This window comes from Abramis brama (assembly GCF_963993115.1).
Source record: "Abramis brama genome assembly, chromosome: 8".
Lineage (NCBI taxonomy): Eukaryota > Metazoa > Chordata > Actinopteri > Cypriniformes > Leuciscidae > Abramis > Abramis brama.
In genome coordinates this window covers 5,483,549-5,503,875 of record NC_139970.1, presented here as the reverse complement: position 1 = coordinate 5,503,875, position 20,327 = coordinate 5,483,549, and positions in this window count along the sequence as shown.

Here is a 20,327-nt window from a genome sequence, read left to right as displayed (position 1 = left end):
TCACATCCTGAGAGTCTACGCTTTCAGAAAATATATAGTTTATATAGTTGAATCAGTTTTCTCTTCATGGTACAGACCAAAATGTATTATGTGTACACTTTCTTCACCTAAATCCATAAAATCCCATTAATTTCAATGGGACATTTACTTAAGTGTTCTACTAGGTACAGTGGGAATGAGTTTAATTTTGTTAACATTGTTTTTTTAAAACTCTGGGACCAGGGCTACAAGATAAAACCACTTTTTTGGGGAAAAAATGTTTTTTATTTCAGTAAAACACAACAAACCCATGCCAAAGTCAGATAACAGACTTTTACCATCAACAGGCACCTCAACCGTTTGGTAGAGGTTTGTATAAATTGAATGGGAGGGTCCTTTGAAAAAAAATCACAGATTTTTCATACTTAGTATGTATAAATATAAGTATATATACTATTTTGATCCCGTGAGGGAAATTTGGTCTCTGCATTTATCCCAATCCGTGAATTAGTGAAACACACTCAGCACACAGTGAACACACAGTGAGGTGAAGCACACACTAATCTCGGCGCAGTGAGCTGCCTGCAACAACAGCGGCGCTCGGGGAGCAGTGTGGGTTAGGTGCCTTGCTCAAGGGCACTTCAGTCGCTTTTTACTGGTCGGGGTTCGAACCGGCAACCCTTTGGTTACAAATTTGAAGTGCTAGCCAGTAGGCCATGGCATACTAGAGCAAGATAAAACAAAAAAAAAATTTTTTTTCATTACTTTATCATGGTGTGCATGTGAAAGGGTTAATGATTGTGCACCCATCGGCCTGTATATGGTGGTGTTGAGTGAAGATTGGGTGATACGGTTGATGTTGAAATGTCTTTTCTGCTGAGATAAACACACACATTCATAGACATACAACCCCCTCTTGTAATGTTGCAACATGTTATAACATTCACAGAGTTATAAACTGGAACATATACATATGCAGGCACACACACATATACACACTTATAACTGTACATACTCCAAAACCTACATAATTCAAACCCTGACAAGATAATTTTCTTAGACACTTCAGTTAACTATACTCATTAAAAGATCAACTCACTCACATATTGGACTCACTCAGAAGGTTGTGTTATGGTTATGTGTTATGGGTAACATAACACTATAAAAGGCTCTTTTATAGCAGGACTTTGTATTTATCATGTTGATACTTTGCATGGTTGTTATCCATTGTTATCATTTGATGACATAAATCTTATTGCAAAGTCAAATATCTTATGGCTTTTGAGATTTCTGTTAACGGCTATATGGTTTTGCGATTTCTTCTGAATGCTGTACATGGGAAATTAGTAATTTCACAAAACACACTAACCCTGAGGACAACTGACATTATATGTAAGTACCACATTGAAATGTGTTGCTGTTGAATTTGACATGTTTATATATTAAAATATATTAGTTAGTAACCAAATGTAGTTAATTACAGATCAATTATAGACATTCAACATTTATAACAATGATACCTTGTGCACCTTTCAATAATGTCACTGTAGTATAGGTTTACAAAGAAACATTATAACTGACTTGCTTTTTTATCAGAATTTTCATGTATTTCATATATTGTTCATGAACTAAATGTTATTTGGTGTTTGTGTTTTTTCACAATTATTTAAAACTGCCTTTAATGCCATTTACAGTTGTGTGCATAATTTTACACACCCATGCTAAAGTTGACTAAAAAGAGGAATAACAAATAAGTCCAACCTTTAAGGACACCAAGTTTCTTTGTGAATGAATAATGTATCGTGAAATAAATAAATGTTCTTCCTTAAAATATTGGGGAGTAAGAATACACACCCTTAAATTCCGCCAGGCCAGTTATTTCATGATTCTGTGATAATGATGGACACATGCACTTACGAGGGTTTTAGGTTCCGAGACTTTTTATGCTGTTTTGCATGCTAAAATCTGATTCATCACAAGTATCCTAAATACAATAAAGAATGAGAACATAAGTTGGATAATTATATCATTAGTTGTAATGATGTATACCTGTATGTCTTGCTGGTGACCTCAGTGAAGAACCTGTTAAGCCACCGCTCGTCCATCCTCGTCTTATTTGTGCCTATAGGCTAGCCTATGTTTGTAATGCTGTATGAAACAGTGTGTGTGTGTGTGTGTGAATGCCTATGATTCAAATACTAGATGTAGTTATTTCAAAGTAGAAAACAAGTATTTATTATGTGTAACATATTAAAGAATGAACATTTTTGAAAGAAACAATGTTTAAAAATGGAAATGTTGTAAAATAATTACAAAGTAAATTATGAAAATGATACAATTCTGAATATGACTTGTCATTGAACAATATGTTTAAATAACAAATGAATTGAAATAAAAAAAGTAAATAATGTGTTTAGCAATGTTGTAAAATAATTACAAAGTAAATTATGAAAATGATACAATTCTGAATATGACGTGTCATTGAACAATATGTTTAAATAACAAATGAATTAAAATAAAAAAGTAAATAATGTGTTTAGCAAATGTTTCCATGAGGTTGGTTTTGTGTTGGGTTGCTTGTGGTGGTTGTTGTAGTTTTCTTTTGATCGATCTTGACTTTCTTGTTTGTTTTTGATGGTTGTTCTTTTGTGTGTTGTTCTTGTGTTGAACTTGAACTTGAATCAGGTGTAGTTGGGGCTTCTTCTAGGAAGTCTTCAGCTGTTGATGAAAAATAGTGAGATTGTTAAATGACATAGTTACCATAGTGTTTGTTATAGGTGTCATTAATTGTTTTTGGTAGTTGTTTTTAATTAATGTGTGTTTAAAATAGGGTTCGTTAGAGCAGGGGTTTCAAACTCAAATGAGCTGGGGGCCACTTCTGCCAACGTCATCTGATTGGAGGGCTATGTCAGTGTTAAAGAATAATACAAAAAAGTAAAAATCTGTGAGTATAAACAAAACTTTATGAAGGGGTAAATTTACCCATCTCTCCAGTTGCCACTGGATGGCAAGCGCCTGAAATTATGCACCTTTCAGTACATACTGGATGTTGAACATTTGAGCAGGTTCGCTTTCTTTTTTGTCATATTATGCACATAACAAATTAACTGCAAAACAGTAGGCCTAATTTGTAAACCAACAATAGTAAACTATTACTAGCCTATAACCACAGTTGTTATTATAAGCCTACAATAAAGTAGCCTGGTCAAATCAGTTGCACTGCTAACACCCCATACTACACAGTATATTTATACAGATAGATATATAGATAGATATTTATACATATATTTATTTTTTATTTTATATTCCATACCTGCCCATAAACCTGGGCAATAAACTGTACATATATATTACTTGTATATATATATATATTAGTTATATAGAATGTATAATTTACTCAACATACAGTCTACTTATCTCTGTAGACATATGTCATTTGGAAAACCTGTATTATCCAACTATACACTACATTATTTATCTCTATTGTCTACACAGCCATACTCTACCTGCACTTGGAACTTAATGCTTCTTTGCACTTCTGGTTGGATGTCAACTGCATTTCATTGGCTCTGTACCTGTACTTTGCTAAATGACAATAAAGTTAAATCTAATCTAATCTAATCTAATTATTGTTTAGAGAGCTTGTAGATATACAGTACTATCCAGAATTATTGGCACTTTTGGTGAAGTGAGTAAATAGTGGAATATAAAATCATTTTTTGGGAATTGATCTTAATGCCTTAAGTAAACAATGAGGAATTATCCAATGTTTAAGGACAGCACTTTTTGTTTGTAAAAGAGTGATGTATCATAACTAAATAATTTATCTTTTTAATAACAGTGCTCATAAGTATTTGCAGCTGTATGTTAAATTCACATAAAGGCAGTAGATTTTTATTTGTAATGAGCAGTTATTTCATGTAATCAGGATAGTATGCATTTTGATAACGTTGTTTTGTAGTTTGGAATTAAAACAGTAAATCATTAAAAGATCTATATTTTACACAAACATTGCCATTATATTGAATCACTTATTATTGCGATTTAACGTTAACGTTTTGTTTGAATAGCTTTATGTTAAAGACTGTTTTGCACATGGCGGATTAGGCTACCGTAAATTCTCAAATTATGGCCGGGATTCTATTTACAGCATGGGCCCCGGAAGATGAAGCATGGTAAACTTCTAGGCTTAGCCTATTTCATTTAAACTCAATTGTTGCCGCATTCCAGTCGAGTAATTTCATAAAAGTAAATTATACATCATTAGAAAAATAAGTCAATCCAAGGCTACTTGATTACGCAATAAGATTAACAACTGTCCTTAGCCGTTGCAGAATCAGTGTAACCTACGGCCACTATAGCTTAATTGAAACATGAGTGTATTTGAATACAATCTTACCGTTTAAATAGAACGCCTGTGTGGATTTCATTGATTCCAGTTCTTCTTTAAGGTCTTGATTGTTTTTGGTGAGGGTAGTATTGTGTTGTCGCAGGAATGTTATAGTTTTTTGTTGTGTGGCTATTTCTGTTGTTATTGTCGTGAATGTGTTCTTAGTCCTTTCTATTGCGCTATGTAGCTGTTGTGCTACCATGATTTTGTTTGTAGTAGGGTCTTGGCATTGGTACTGTGAAAATAAAAAAAATATATGTTAATAAATAGATAGTACAAGTAGTAGCAGCGTTGTCATTCTATAAACAAGTTATGGAAAATGTAAATTGTTATTGTGAGGTTAGGCGAAAATAATGATAGGTTACTTACAGCAAGCAGTGTCAGCTTGTCCATGATGGTTTGAATTGTGGCGTTGGTTGCGGACTCCATGTCTGAATAAAGTAGGTTATAGTGTGAAGGAAATTTTACTTTTATAATAGATAATACGGAGAAGAAGTGTGTTGTTTTTGTTTTGTTGTGTATGTTAAACTGTGTGCGTGGAATTTACAAGTTTAGGCTACATTTAACGTAGCCTAGGCTACTGTGAGAATTACGCTACATTAAGTTATTTAGTCTAGGCTACTCTAACTAATTGGTCGTTGATGTTTATTATATGTTATGGGAATAAAGGTATTTTTAGTTGTAGGTTATGTTAGACTTACCTTTGGTTTAACGATTTCAATATGCTGTCGCGGTCGTGCAGAATAAGTGTCCTTGGACGGTGGTCGGTCTATGAGTGAAAAGTGGTATTTTCCTATCTTAGACACGTGTGCAGGTTGTTACGTAACGGATATGCTAATTTGAAGTTTTTCATGCGTTGACAACTGTTACGATTAGACATGCATAGAATAATATGTTTTAATTGGATTAGGCTTTTCGTATATATTGTATATAAATCAATGTTTTGAAATAGGCTATAGATGAATATAAATTTAATGTAGCGTGGTTAAATGATGCATTCGTTTTTGTGGAACTTTACAGGATGTCCCATTTTCAAGTGACCACTTTATTCGCTTTCCGTGGTTCACGCAGCTGCATGAAATGTTTTAGTCCTACAAGTTTTCGCCACAAGGTTCCAGCTTAAGTTCGCTGTAGCTTTGCCGATAAGTGGATTGTATTACAGAGGTGTTGCAAGCGGCAGTTTTATTGATAGGCCTACTGTAAGTTACAGAATGATATTTTATCAATCTGGGACCAGAAATGTGGTCTTTGGCGAACAGATTAGACTTATTGAAAATTAGTAAACCAAATTTGTGGAAATCTCGTACTTTTTTCCTGCTCACTGAATTGACCCCAATTACAATTTCAGAATGTACGCTAAAATGTGGCGGTGTGCAATGTTGACAGTACGTGCGCTCAGATAGCCCGAGCTACGTGCGCACAAATGCTCCGTGTGCAGAGGTTTCCTACTGTGCACCCCCATACCTGGGGTCATGGACAGTTTAGCCCATCCCTTGCACCCAGGATTCTGTGGGTCAGCACCGTTTTCAGCCCCCCCTCCCCCAATGGACAGTTTCAAGACACCCCAAAAGTAATAGCGAATCACTAACCATTCACCTGTAGGACCACATGACCTTGAACCTCTGGATACTAGAGTATATAAAGTAGTCTCACCCCTGTCCAGTGTTAGTGCACATTCGTCATAGCAATGGTGAAAGAAGAACTTCAGGATTTTCTTTAAGGCGATTCGTAAACATCGACACTCAGACATTGCCGTGCATTCGCATGTGAGTTTTTGCCATTATGCGTGCTTATCAAAAGACTTTATTTTTATTACTTTGATCACTTTACTGTTGCTCTTGTTGTGATAGGCTATAATTATCCATAGACATGTAACGTTGGCGCACTGTTCTTGTGGTAGGCTTAGGGCTGTTTTCCACTAAGGATTTTCATAGTCGAATCTGATTCGTTAGATTTTGCCGTAATCGACTGATAGTCGAACCTTTTTTTTTTTAGATAGCAGCTACATTTTTTCCATTTCAAACAAAAGAGCTAAAAAAAAACTAAAAGAAAAACATGGTGTGTAACAAATACCTTTTATTCATTTAAAGCCAGATGAACAAAACATATCACACATATATCATAACATTTCATAAACAAAACCACGTAAAGCTTTATGTCCATGAGAACCGTGTGGAGTCAACCCACAGCTGGGTTGTGCAACCCACAACCCACAACCCACAGCTGCCCTGCTGAAAATGTGAAGCAGAAACGCTTAATGTCACAAAACGTCCACAATAATTGGACACTGGGTTCGATTTTTTGACCATTTTCAGTGGTTATGAGGAGCAATATGAGAGGGAAATTTGGTGATCGTTGTTTAGGTACATTAAACCACGTAAAGCTTTTTCACGCCCATGAGAACCGTGTGGAGTCAACTCACAGCCGCTCCACTGCCCTGCTGAAAATGTGAAGCAGAAACGCTTAATATCAGATAACGTCCATAATAATTGAACTCTGGGTTCGATTTTTTGACCATTTTCAGTGGTTATGAGGAGCAATATGAGAGGGAAATTTGGTAATCATTGTTTAGGTACATTAAACCACGTAAAGCTTTTTTCACATTAGGACTTAGCCTATAAATAAAGCCCATGAGAACCGTGTGGAGTCAACCCACAGCCGCTCCGCAGCCCTGCTGAAAATGTGAAGCAGATTTTTGAATACATTTTTATTTATTTACATTAGTAAGCTACAGGACATCGTCTTTCAAAACATGACCTGCGCGAAAGCACATTTTTTCTATCAGACAAAAGTTGTAGACAAAACAGAAGACAAACAGACAATTTAAATAAAAATGAATTAAACTTGTTTAAAGAAAACAAAAATAATTGAAATCATTTTGAGAGAATCATAGTGTGTCCTTTTTTTTTTCTTTTTTTTCTTTTCCAGATGCACCAAGGATCCAGCTGATTACTGGCTGTTGCAGGATTGCTCTTTATTTGCTGTATCTGTCACTTCTGGTACACTTTTGTTGTATGTTTTGATTTAACTTATTAATACACTTGTAGAGTCAGGATTCTGAATTAAAAGACAGTATAATATTTATTAACAGAACTATCCTGGGCCCCCAGGGGTCAGGAGAACATTTTGGAAAAACTATATAAAACTGATTTGGAAAATACAAGCCAAAATATAAACAAAAACCATTAAAATGTTAATTTACTTCTGAATACCAAAAATTTTAAGGAACACTCCTCTTTTTTTGAAAATAGGCTCATTTTCCAACTCCCCTAGAGTTAAACAGTTGAGTTTTACCATTTTCAAATCTATTCAGCCGATCTCTGGGTCTGGCGTTAGCACTTTTAGCATAGCTTAGCATAGATCATTGAATCTGATTAGAACGTTAGCATCTCTCTCAAAAAAATGACCAAACAGTTAATATATTTTTCTTATTTAAAACTTGACTCTTCTGTAGTTACATCATGTACTAAGACCGACAGAAAATGAAAAGGCCAATATGGCTAGGAACCTATCTCTAAGTTTTCAGGCGCTGCGTCATATCATTACGCCTGCTGCTCTCATGGTACAGCAGCAAAGTTCCTTGATTATTGCGCAGGAATGAGTATAGTTCCTAGCCATATCAGCCTAGAAAATCAAACTTTTCATTTTCCATCGGTCTTAGTACACGAGAGAAAAAGCGTTGGCAACATTGAAACAGTGTACGATGGTCTATACAGTCAAGCAATTGCTGTGTAGATCAAGTTAACTGATACTTGCATAATTATTATATCTGACCTCAACAATATAAGGACTGCCCCTGGATGCGGTTGCATGAAATTATTCCGCAGATTTTGTAAAAACACGCCACCCTCAAGGATGGCTTATGCGATGTCCATTCTAAACAACGTAAAAATTCTATAATAAACTGTAACTTCAAATAGTCTGCTTTGGACTGCTTCGATTAAACAAACGATAGTCCAGACTGCACACGCCAAATCAACACAAACGACATTAGTCTACATTAAGACGGTTTTACAAAGTCACACATAAAACATTCTACTCTGGCTAAACCAGCTCATTCATTACAGCCTACATGCATGCTTTATATGGGCACTGAACACAATTTTTAGGTTCGGCTTATAGCCTATTAATTATTGACAATATCGTTTCCCAACTAGCCTAACTTAGAATCATGGGATGGCTTACTTTTTTAGAGCTCAATGATTGTGTGATTGTAGCCTAGTGTGTTCACTGTTAAGTTCTTTTTTTTTTTTTTCATAACTTCAAAATTACTTTAATAGCCTAGTTGTTCCCTCTTACAAACGTCTTAAGATTTGCACACCGTTTACAGAAACCATTGTAGCTTAAGAGCGTCATGAAAACAGTCGTAGATCTAGTGATCCACAGTTAAGAGCGTCTTAACAGGTATAGGCTACTTCTCACTGACGCCACCAGCAGAACATAAGCCCTACAGGGAAATTAACAACTAAGAGAGAGAGAGAGAGAGAGAGAGAGACAGAGAGAGAGAGAGAGAGAGAGAGAGAGAGAGAGAGAGAGAGAGAGAGAGAGAGAGAGAGAGAGAGAGAGAGAGAGAGAGAGAGAGAGATAAATACTTTATTGATCCCCTAGGAGAAATTCAAGAAGAATATAATTGTCCAGCTTAAATCCCCATTCTTTATTGTATTTACTTGTAATGAATCAGATTTTGCCATGCACAATAATACATGTAATGGTCATAATAATGTGATTAAAAACAGACAAAAATGCAATTACGTTATGAAAAGAGACATTGCCAGTACAGTTTATCATTACCTTTGTGTAACCTATGTGTAGCCTATCTTTTATTAGGCCTATGAGGTAAAAGCAGAGAAAGGAACATGTGATTTAGTCTGTGTTGCATCAAAATCCAAGCCTAGGCTACATGTACATCATCAAATTCATGTACACTACATTAATGTCATTACAGAATTTCATACAACTCAATGCATTCATGGATAACACGAGTACAAATAATGCAGAGACAAAGGTAAATAATTGTACACTGCCATATGTTGTTACACACACAAACATACACACGCACACACACACACACACACACACACACACACACACACTATATATATGCAACACTACCCAGGTAAGATTTTAGTCACAACAATAGGCTACACATTTCACAAAAGAATGTTATTGTTTCTTCATTTAATCTGTCTCTCAATATGTCTTTATAAGTACTTGTTACCACTATTATATGTCTACATGTTTAGCATACTGCTTCAGCTATCAGGATCATTATTATCTTATTATTATCTTTTTTTATATATTTGTTACCATTTTTGTCCATAACTTAGGTACTTACAAAGGAAAAAGCACAACACAGAAAAAAATATGCATCGCATAAAAATACAGCCAACACAAAAAAACAAAGAAGATTAGCAGAGAAACATAAGCAGCAAACATGTGCAAGAGTAAGTACATTTTCCTTGTATGTAGACTATTAATAAACAGGGAAAATCATAAAATAATGATTCATTATACATTACTCACTGCATCAAGAAGGAATATGATTAGCATATGTTAATTTTGTGAAGATATTATCATTATCAAGATTTGTACCTTACAATATCTAATACAACATATCTGTAAATAAATTATTACATACACATTATTCATCAATGTCACATAATAATTACTCATCAAGCACCATAAAACTTATTGACTTCCACTCACATTCAAACCCAAGTCTTGTTCATGTACTTCAAAAATTCCTTTTAATTGTACATACCTTTACATTTTAAGCATTTACCTTTACATTTTATCTTTACATTTTAAGTATGTCATACCAACCAAGAAACTGCCATGAACAACATCACAATTCGGATATAGATGTCTTATGTGCTTCAATTCTATTCATTACAATTTGTACATTTATGCTTTTTCTACAGAGACAAGACACAGTTGACCTGGGATCATGTGAAACATCTAATAAAAACCACAGTTATAACACACGTTACTCTACTAAAACAAAAAGAAGCATCATTGCAGCTTCAAAAGCTAAATGCAAAGCTCCCAAAATTCATGAAGCTGCAAAATCTAATGCCAGAAATGCCAAACAATTTCTGCAGAAATCACTTCAACAAGAAGCTAAAACCAGATGCAACAACCAACGTAAAGAAAAAAAGAGACAATATTCAAAATGTAGCTATAGGCAACCAAATGTCCATGCAGCTGTGCTGGAGAGAAAAAAGGCTCAATATAAACAAAACCTTTCTGCAAATGCAAAAGCCAAGTACAGACACAAAGATCTCTATGAAGTGACAAAACAAAAATCCAAAGCTAGATACAGACAACCACATATGTATCAAACAGCAAAAGAAAAATCTAAAGGTAGATACAAACAACCTCATGTACATGAAAAAGCAAAGCAAGCAGCAAAAGCAAGATATCACACTGCTGTTAACAACAAAGCAAAAACCTACTCCCGCAAACGATATCAAGATAATATTGTTGTTCAAAACAATATAAAACAAAGAGCATCTTCTCAACGTGCAGCTGCAGCTCAAAAAAATGCAGATATTTGCAATGCATTGGCTACATTTAGAACAAACAAAGATGCCTTGTGTGAATATCCTTGTTGTATGTGCCACAGACTCTGTTGGCGTACAGGAGTTACTACACTAAAACGAGATGATTCCTTTATCCGCAAATTTGTACCACATGTGACAGACATACACAAAAATGGCATGCAATGGCTTTGTCACACCTGCAAAAGACACATCAAACAAGGACACATGCCACCTCAAGCAGTAGCAAACAATCTCTCCATTCTACATGTGAATGGATTACATTCACATGTAGTGACTCATTCACATGTAGTTACATTCACTCAATGACCTGGAGAGTCACCTCATTTCTCCAACCATTCCATTCATGAAAGTAGTGTCACTACCAAAAGGCTGCCAAAGAGGAATACATGGACCAGTTGTATGTGTTCCATCTGATGTACATAAAGCAACACAAATCTTACCTCGCAGTGTGGATCATAACACTGTAATCAAAGTGAAACTGAAACGGAAATTAAGCTACTCAGGACACTACTTATATCGCCAAGTTGATCCACTTAAACTGCATCCTTGGCTCAACTACTTGAAGACTCATCATCCTGGATATATTGGTAAGAACTATGATGAAAACAAACATCCAATTATACAACATTAACTAACTACAAGAAGCTACTAAAATACAGAAATAGTTTCAAGTTTTGCAATCTATTGCTAACTACAAATATCAAAACAAGTTATGAAATACTTTATTCAATAAACAACATTACATAAACATCCACCTACTTTAACCCTTGGGCTGCATTATATATTTGACACCGTTGAGTGCGTTAAGGGACAAAAATGTCCACTCTAAACACTGCCATAAAACTATTATATATTATTATTTTTTTCCACTTTGACTGAGTTCAATATTTTAACCAGCATCAGTCCTCATCATACATACCACATATTTATTTAATTTCAGGATTTTAACCCTTTAAATTCCAGTTTTGGTGACGGTACCCTCAATTTTATAAGAGGAAAAAACACAAAAATCTAATTATTTTCCATATAGTAAATGCAAATTGAAAATCTTGGCTTTGGATTATCACAGTCTTGAATATGTAAAAGATTAGCAGCAAAAAAAATTTTGGTGCATTTTTATTTTTTGTGCTACGTCAGATTAAAATAAAAAAAACCCATTCAGTGCATTAAGGACAAAATTGTCCCCATTGAAACCCATTAAAATATCCATTTTTGAACCCACTGTCATAATATTCTAAAATCATAATTTTTATTCAAATACCCTGTCATCACCAAGCCTTGGGGTAAAATATTTACTTTTTACTGTATTCAACCAGTTGGTACCAATTTTCATACATCTGACATATCACAAACATCATGCAGTATTGCAAACATTCTCCTGATTTCTACTAGGTGACTATAACCTGTGTCTGTCTCCCTACACATCAAAATCTCTAGAAAGAAAGCAAAACTACAAGATCACCATGAACATGAACTTTTATTTTTATCATCTTGTCGAGTGTGAAATGGCCGCACCAAAGGCACAGCTTTATAACTTTTGCATCAACCGCACTTGTATAAACACCGATTTCTCACTTAGACTATTGCAAAACAAAGGTAGACTTTGTTTTGGATCCCTCGCAGATAGATCTTTGTGTTGCCGCAAGATGAAAGTTGTTATGTCTAAGGACTGACTGCATGGCTGTGCTTGTGCCTACGTTGTCCTATGTGAGAAATTATTAGTTACCTTTGAAACATAGACTGCTAAAAAACGAAGCCGTGTCAAAGGTTCATGTCTGTGCGTAAATTACGCATGAATCAAACCGAAAGAAAACAATGCCGTGAGAAGCGCTTTCTCTCTCTCGTGCGCGCGCGCGCGCTCACACACACACACTCACACACACACACACACACACACACACACAGAGAGAGAGAGAGAGTAAAACATGACTTTCAGGATATTGTGATTTTTGTCACTCGCCTAAACACCATGCATTACGGCCCTACACACACACACACACACAATTTTTGTCAACGCAGACACACATCGCTCTCAGACATCCACACATACTCGGAAACATAATTTTTAGATCTTTGAACCATTCAAATCCTTCATGCACAGTCAAGTGCCCCTATAGTGGAAACCAGGAAAATAGCGTGCATTTCCCCCTATAGGGAATACACATGTAGTGACGTCATCTGGTAAAATACACTATATAATGCAAATATAATGCCTTTGCTTCAAAATGAAAGAATGTTTCAACATAAATCATGATTTATGTATTAATGACGGCCCCGGCTTTAAACGACGTTTTAATTGGTGTCAATGGGACATTTTTGTCCCTTATGGTACTGAATGGTGCTATTTGTTCTACACCGTGTGTGTTATACATATTTTAATTTTTTTTTTTTCAAAATTTGTAAATTTATGCAAAAAGTCACAACTTTGCCAAATTACATACCATTGGCATTAAAACAGCCAAAATGGTCAAAAATGTCCCTAATGCAGCCTAAGGGTTAATTACTGTCTGAACACATTAACTGTTCATTTCCACTTACCAGACAAAACAATTGCTATGGACAACCTTCAGTCAACTTCAGTCAACTTCAGAGGACACTCAACACATGATTCAAACTGAAGAATTCCATACCAACTCACCAAATGTAATGGAACAACCACAAACAAATGGTAAATGCACCTTCATTGCAAATAATACTCACATGTTACAAAAGAAATTAATTACTGCTTTCACAGAATCAGCCATCACTAATAACAAATCAATAACTAAACAAATTAAATAACTAAACAAAGCATGTCATAAGTGCCCTAATACATCACCACTTGTATCCAATATATTTAAACATCAAATCTTGTAAAACAAAATCACATCACAAGTTTTCAACTTGACCACTTACCATTATTAGAAAAATAATACTTAATAAAATTTCCATACAACTTTTCATTACAGATCAACCATCTGACATGACAACCATGGACAATGCCATTGGAATCTCACCAGAGGTAGATGAAGACTCACCAATCAATTCCAATCAACCTTCAAACACTGGTAAGTTTAACATTATATTTCACGACGAAACTTCAGACCTACTGTATATACAACACAAAAACCACCTTTCAGTATTTTGAAGTTCATATCTTTCACACATCAAACACTACAACCACAATACAAAGCTCACATTTACTAGTACTACTACTACTACTACTACAATACTACTAGTAGTAATAATAGTACCATTGCATCCAAATCTAAACTTACATCACAATAAAAACTATTTTGATTTGACACTACTTAACCAATTAGCATTTTTACATACCATTCACAAGTACACAACATTTGGTGACATCAAGTACAATTAAATCAGCACATAAATATCTAACTACAAATGTATGTACACAATTTCCTTCCAACAAAAGAACAATACTATGACCCTAATCTATAAACCCCATCCATCATTTCCATTAACAGAGTATTAAATATACATAACACTTATCATTGCATTTCTACCACATTATAATTAATACATAATGTATGTGTTATGTGTTACAGATGAAAACCCTGAAATCAAAACAAGTGCACCCTTATACTCATGTATGCAACCAGTAGACATTAGTCAGCATATAGCAGAAAGATCACAAGATGACATCTTCTGCATATCACCAGCAGAAGGAAATAAACCCTTACAAGCACTCGGTACAGAAGCAGACTGCTTTCCCACAAAATTCCCAGATGGAAAAAACACCTTTGAACAACAACGTCCAGTCAAGTTAGGGATTGGAACATATCTCAATCAGCGACTGTTCAATCTTCATAACACTTTTGCTTCTGATCCCACGTACATTTTCTGGCCACAATATGTAAAGGAAATGAAAGAGATCTCAGCTTGTGTTTCTGTCGCAATGCGCAAATCTTCAAACACATACAAGGGCAAAAAAATCACATCTGACGAACTACTGGACAAAAACTACATCAAAGACGTGTTCAGAACTGATGAAGGATATAAATTCATGAAAACAGTCAGAGGTACACCAACATATTGGGAACAAACCCTCCGCGACCTAAAAGCAATGATACGCCAGCTAGGCATTCCAACATTTTTTGCATCCTTTTCAGCAGCTGACAGACGATGGACAGAAATCATCAAATGCATATGCATCCAGCTAGGCAAACCGTTTGATGAAAACATGGACTGGTCGACATACTGTCAACTGATCAATGAAAACATTGTCACAGCTTCTAGGATGTTCGATCACCGAGTCAACACCTTCCTAAAAGACTTCTTGATGTCAAAAGCCAATGTCATTGGTGAAGTAACAGATTACTTCCACAGAGTAGAATTCCAAGCCAGAGGTTGGCCACATCTGCATTGTCTAATCTGGATAAAAGATGCCAAGCAATTCGGCAAAGACGATGACAACACTGTGTGCAATTTTATTGACACACATATCACCTGCTCCAAACCAAACTCTCAAACAGACCCAGAACTCCATGAGCTTGTTACAAGCTTACAAACTCATTCCAAACACCATTCCAAGTCATGCAAAAAAGGAAACAAAACATGCAGATTCAACTTTCCCCGTCCACCATCATGTAGGACTTTTATAGCCATTCCATCTCACCCGAAACCAAAGGAAAAAGTTGAAGCACAACAACAACTCAAAAGATTAAGGGATATTGTCTTTACAAATCAAGATGAAAACATAACAACAGAAGCTCTCCTCATGCAAGCAGGTATGAGCCAAAACAACTTTGAAAAATCAATCTGTGCAGTAACATCAAAAAAAACCATCTACTTAAAACGAACACCTCAAGAGATATGGATTAATGGATACAACCCATGGCTCTTGCGAGCTTGGTCAGCAAACACTGACCTCCAATTTGTACTAGATGCATACAGGTAAAAGGTCTACCTCATACATCTGTACACCAAATTCATCATAACATTCACTATCATGTAACAAAATAAACCCAACAACACATACAACACATAAAACTTTATTCACAAAAGTCCCAAAAGACCACTGGGACAAACCACTAACCACTTATTCTGTACTCACTTTACAGTTGCATCATGTACATAGTCTCCTACATCAGCAAAGCAGAAAGAGAACTAGGATTACTGCTCAAAACTGCACAGAAAGAAGCATGAGAACATCACAACATGGATGCAATCAAAGAACTACGTACACTGGGACAAATCTACGTTCATCATCGAGAGGTAACATTACAGTTATTCATTTGGCAAACATGTTTATCCAAAGCTACTTACAGAAATGGGATAACAAAGGTATAACCCTTAGCAATTTAACATTTAAACAAAACAATTACAGTTGTAGCACAAGCTGCATTACCTGTTGTATTAATACAAATATTATCTGCAGTATTATCTACAGAACTATAAAGACATTTATCGGAACGGAACATATTACCAACCATCCCGTGTTTCTAACCTCTTAGATGTATGTGTCACTTAATATTCATTTCTATACAAACCAAGGCCGCGGATTCCTAAAGAAACAAGCACCCACACCATAAGTGTATCTACATTAGCTATGTACTAAAAATTACATTTTACCGTGACTCGAAGAGCTGTAAACTGTGTTGTAAGGCTGCGTGTACAAATCCACTTGGAACTCCAGTGGAGCGACGAGAATCCTCAGTCTAACCGTTGATGTGCCGTGAGAAAGGTCGGAAATCTGTGACCCACCAGCCCAGCGGGCATAGTAAACAAAATCGGATATTTCAGGCAGTAAACCCCCCGGTAAGAACCAAACTACATTTTGTTCAAATCTACACACCTATGGCTACTGAAAAATGTAAGGTTCATTTATCAAATGTTATTTTGAAGTATTAAAAAACATCGTTGTTTTAGAATTTTTTCCGAACAAAATGGTTGGTAATTAGTTCCGTTACGATATACTTTGTAACATATGACAATAATAACAACCTGCAACAAACAATACAAACATACAAATGAAAAATTCAACATTATACCCATTACAACCATATGCAATTTTGTGAATCTCTATACACATATTACACAGTGACATAGTAAAAAAAAATCACTGACCATTGAACAAATGAACATAGTTGTACAAACACCCATATTAAAACAACTTTAATACATATCCACTTTCTTTATCTCCATTCATAACCCAAAACATAACACCTAACACAATTACTATGAAATAACTACACTCTCTTTCCAACTATTTCAAGGTTAGCACCATGGAAGCAGTTTATCGAGTTACAGGAATGAAACTCAAAAATTGCACGCGTGCTGTCATTTTCATCCCAACTGACCCTGAATCTACTAGGTACATTTTCTTTCACAACACACCTCACTTTTGTACCAAATAGAAAAATCATAAACATACACCACACAACATAATACTATAAAAGTGATTTCCAACACCAGGTAAATGAATGAAACCACTTAACTCATTATACACAATCAAATTCAATTCCTTCACCATCCTTCTTGAAATAACACCAATGCATGTTTCATTACAGGCTCTCCCTACCAATTCAACAAATACAAACACTCAACAAAGGCTGCACAAACATCTGGTGCAAAAACATAGTGGATCGCTACATAACTCGTCCTGACAACCACATGTTTGATGACATGTCATTGGCTGAGTTCTGTTCCTACTACAGGATATGTCCCAAAAAGTCAAAATCCAAAACACAACAGGACAATGACAGTGATGATTCAGATGAAGACCAAACAGTCTACAGACTCAAAGACAACATGGGTTACATAATGAAACGGTATGTTTCCATCCCAGCCTTCAACATTGGAAACACACATATTCAAAACACCAAACCTGCAACACACAATAAATGTCAAGAAAACACTCTCTAGACATTTTCACATGTCTAAACATCATTTCACATGTCTAAACATCAGTTGTTCAACTATATCTTTCATATTTCTTATTGTAGCACCAAAAAAACAGCTGTCATCAGATTTACAAGATTCATTGAAGAAACAGACCCAGAAAGATTCTACAACAACCGCCTAAAACTATACCTCCCACATCGCACTCATACCCTCAAACCACCGCAGTATAACACCTATGAAGAATATCACAACAACGGAAGATATACTGACAACTCAGACAACACAACAACCATCAAGGAATTGGTGGAAGAGAAAGAGAAACTGTTTTCAACACTATCTGAAAACACATTAGACCAAGCATTTGAAACCATGGCAGAAAACGACCACTCAGATGCCTGGGCAGATATAGCTCCAATTTCCGAACAACATCGCATTAACACAAAACCAACCACTCCACAACCAAATGCTGACGAAGACATTTCAGAACTTTCCACTTTTGATGCTCACTCAACAAAAAATGTTCCATTATACACAATCCACAAATCAGAAACAACCATATCCAATGATGAAGGCATCAAGATCATTCAAAACCTTAACACAGAACAAAAAACAATCTTCAACCACATCATCAGCTGGTGCTACCAGAAAGTTATTAACTACGAAGTCCCACCTCTACGTACATTCATCACTGGTGGAGCAGGTACAACATAACACAAGCAATATCAATAACACAAGCACTAATGCAACACAACACCTACAAAAATCACACTAATTTGAACTAATCTCTTCCTGTAGGTACAGGTAAAAGTACACTGATTAAGGCTATCCAGTTTCAAGTCCAAAAAATATTTGCACAAACAGCACAAACCCCAGACACTTCTACAGTGCTTCTATGTGCACCAACTGGTAACTTTTTTCACATCAAAATCACTTAAAATTCAATCACACTTAATTACTGTGAAATAAAACAACACTAACCAAAACATTTTACTTTGCAGGAACAGCTGCATTCAACATTGGTGGACGTACACTTCACAATGCATTTTCCATACCTGTTCAACAGCACCACTACATACCTCTTAATGAAGATACTGCAAACTCAATCAGAATGCAATACAACAATCTCCGAATGCTCATAATAGATGAGGTAAGACACACTTATTATTATTATTAACATAACACATAATGCATCAAATACAATTAAATCTCACAAAATCTCCACTCTAACACACAGGTATCAATGGTTCCACCACACATACTGGACAAAGTCAACCTTCGCCTTAACCAGATACTGAAGCCCCTATCTTCAACAGCTACTTTTGGAAACATACCTGTAATGGTTCTAGGAGACTACTACCAACTTGCCCCAGTTCGTGCATCACCACTTCTTTTCCATGACCCAGGATCTTTGTCCCCATCACTATGGGACCAATTCAGCATATACACCCTCACTGAAATAATGCGACAAAAAGATGACCTTGACTTTGCTCTTCTACTCAACCGCATCAGAACTCTCACAAAAGAAGATCAAATCACCCAAGAAGACGAACACCAGCTCATACAACGTTGCAGTACAAAACACAACCCAGACCCCACTGTATTGCGTCTATACGCCACAAACAAAGAAGTAGACGAATACAATAAAAAGAGGATGACTGCATTTACATCAACTATAACACTTGTTGCCCATGACACAACCACAACAATGAAAGGGAAAACAGGAATTGAACAAGCACCAATCCAGTTTCACGCCTCTGAAGGTTGCATGCTCCCAGAAACCCTGACTGTGGCAGTGGACAGCAGAATAATGGTCATTGCAAACGTGGATGTCACTGGTAAGAACACTAACATGCTATTTACAAAGTTTCAACATACACATTACACCCATCTCTTTTACCAACACCAAACAAAATACACCATCACACAAACTAACTAGACTTTATGCTTTCAGATGGAATTGTCAATGGTGCCATTGGGACAGTGAAATTAATTCACAAAAACATGCAACAATACAACTTGCCTCAATATATTGCCATCAAATTTGACAACAACAAAGTCGGAATACAACGCCAAAGACAACAACCTATTCTACCAAATATGCAACCCAACTGGGTATTACTGGAACCACATAAATCTCAAGCAATCCAACGCGGAACAAAAACCCACATCCGTTATCAATATCCTCTAAAATTGTCATTTGCCAGCACAATACACAAAGTACAAGGAGCAACTCTCCCAGCAGTCTGTGTGGATCTAAAACATGTTCAAAGTCCAGGACAAGCATATGTTGCTCTTTCACGAGCACAAACACTTAAGAACCTGTACATTGCAAACTACAACAAAAAGACAATATTCACAAACCCAAGGATCACTCCCGCATTACAAGCCATGCCACAAATACCACAAACAACACTCACGCCACTCAAAACATTTAACACATCAGAACCACAACATAACCACTTCATCATTGCACACCTCAACATACAATCCTTCTTCAAACACCACAAAGACCTTCAAGTTCAACAAGACCTTCTTTACGCATCCATACT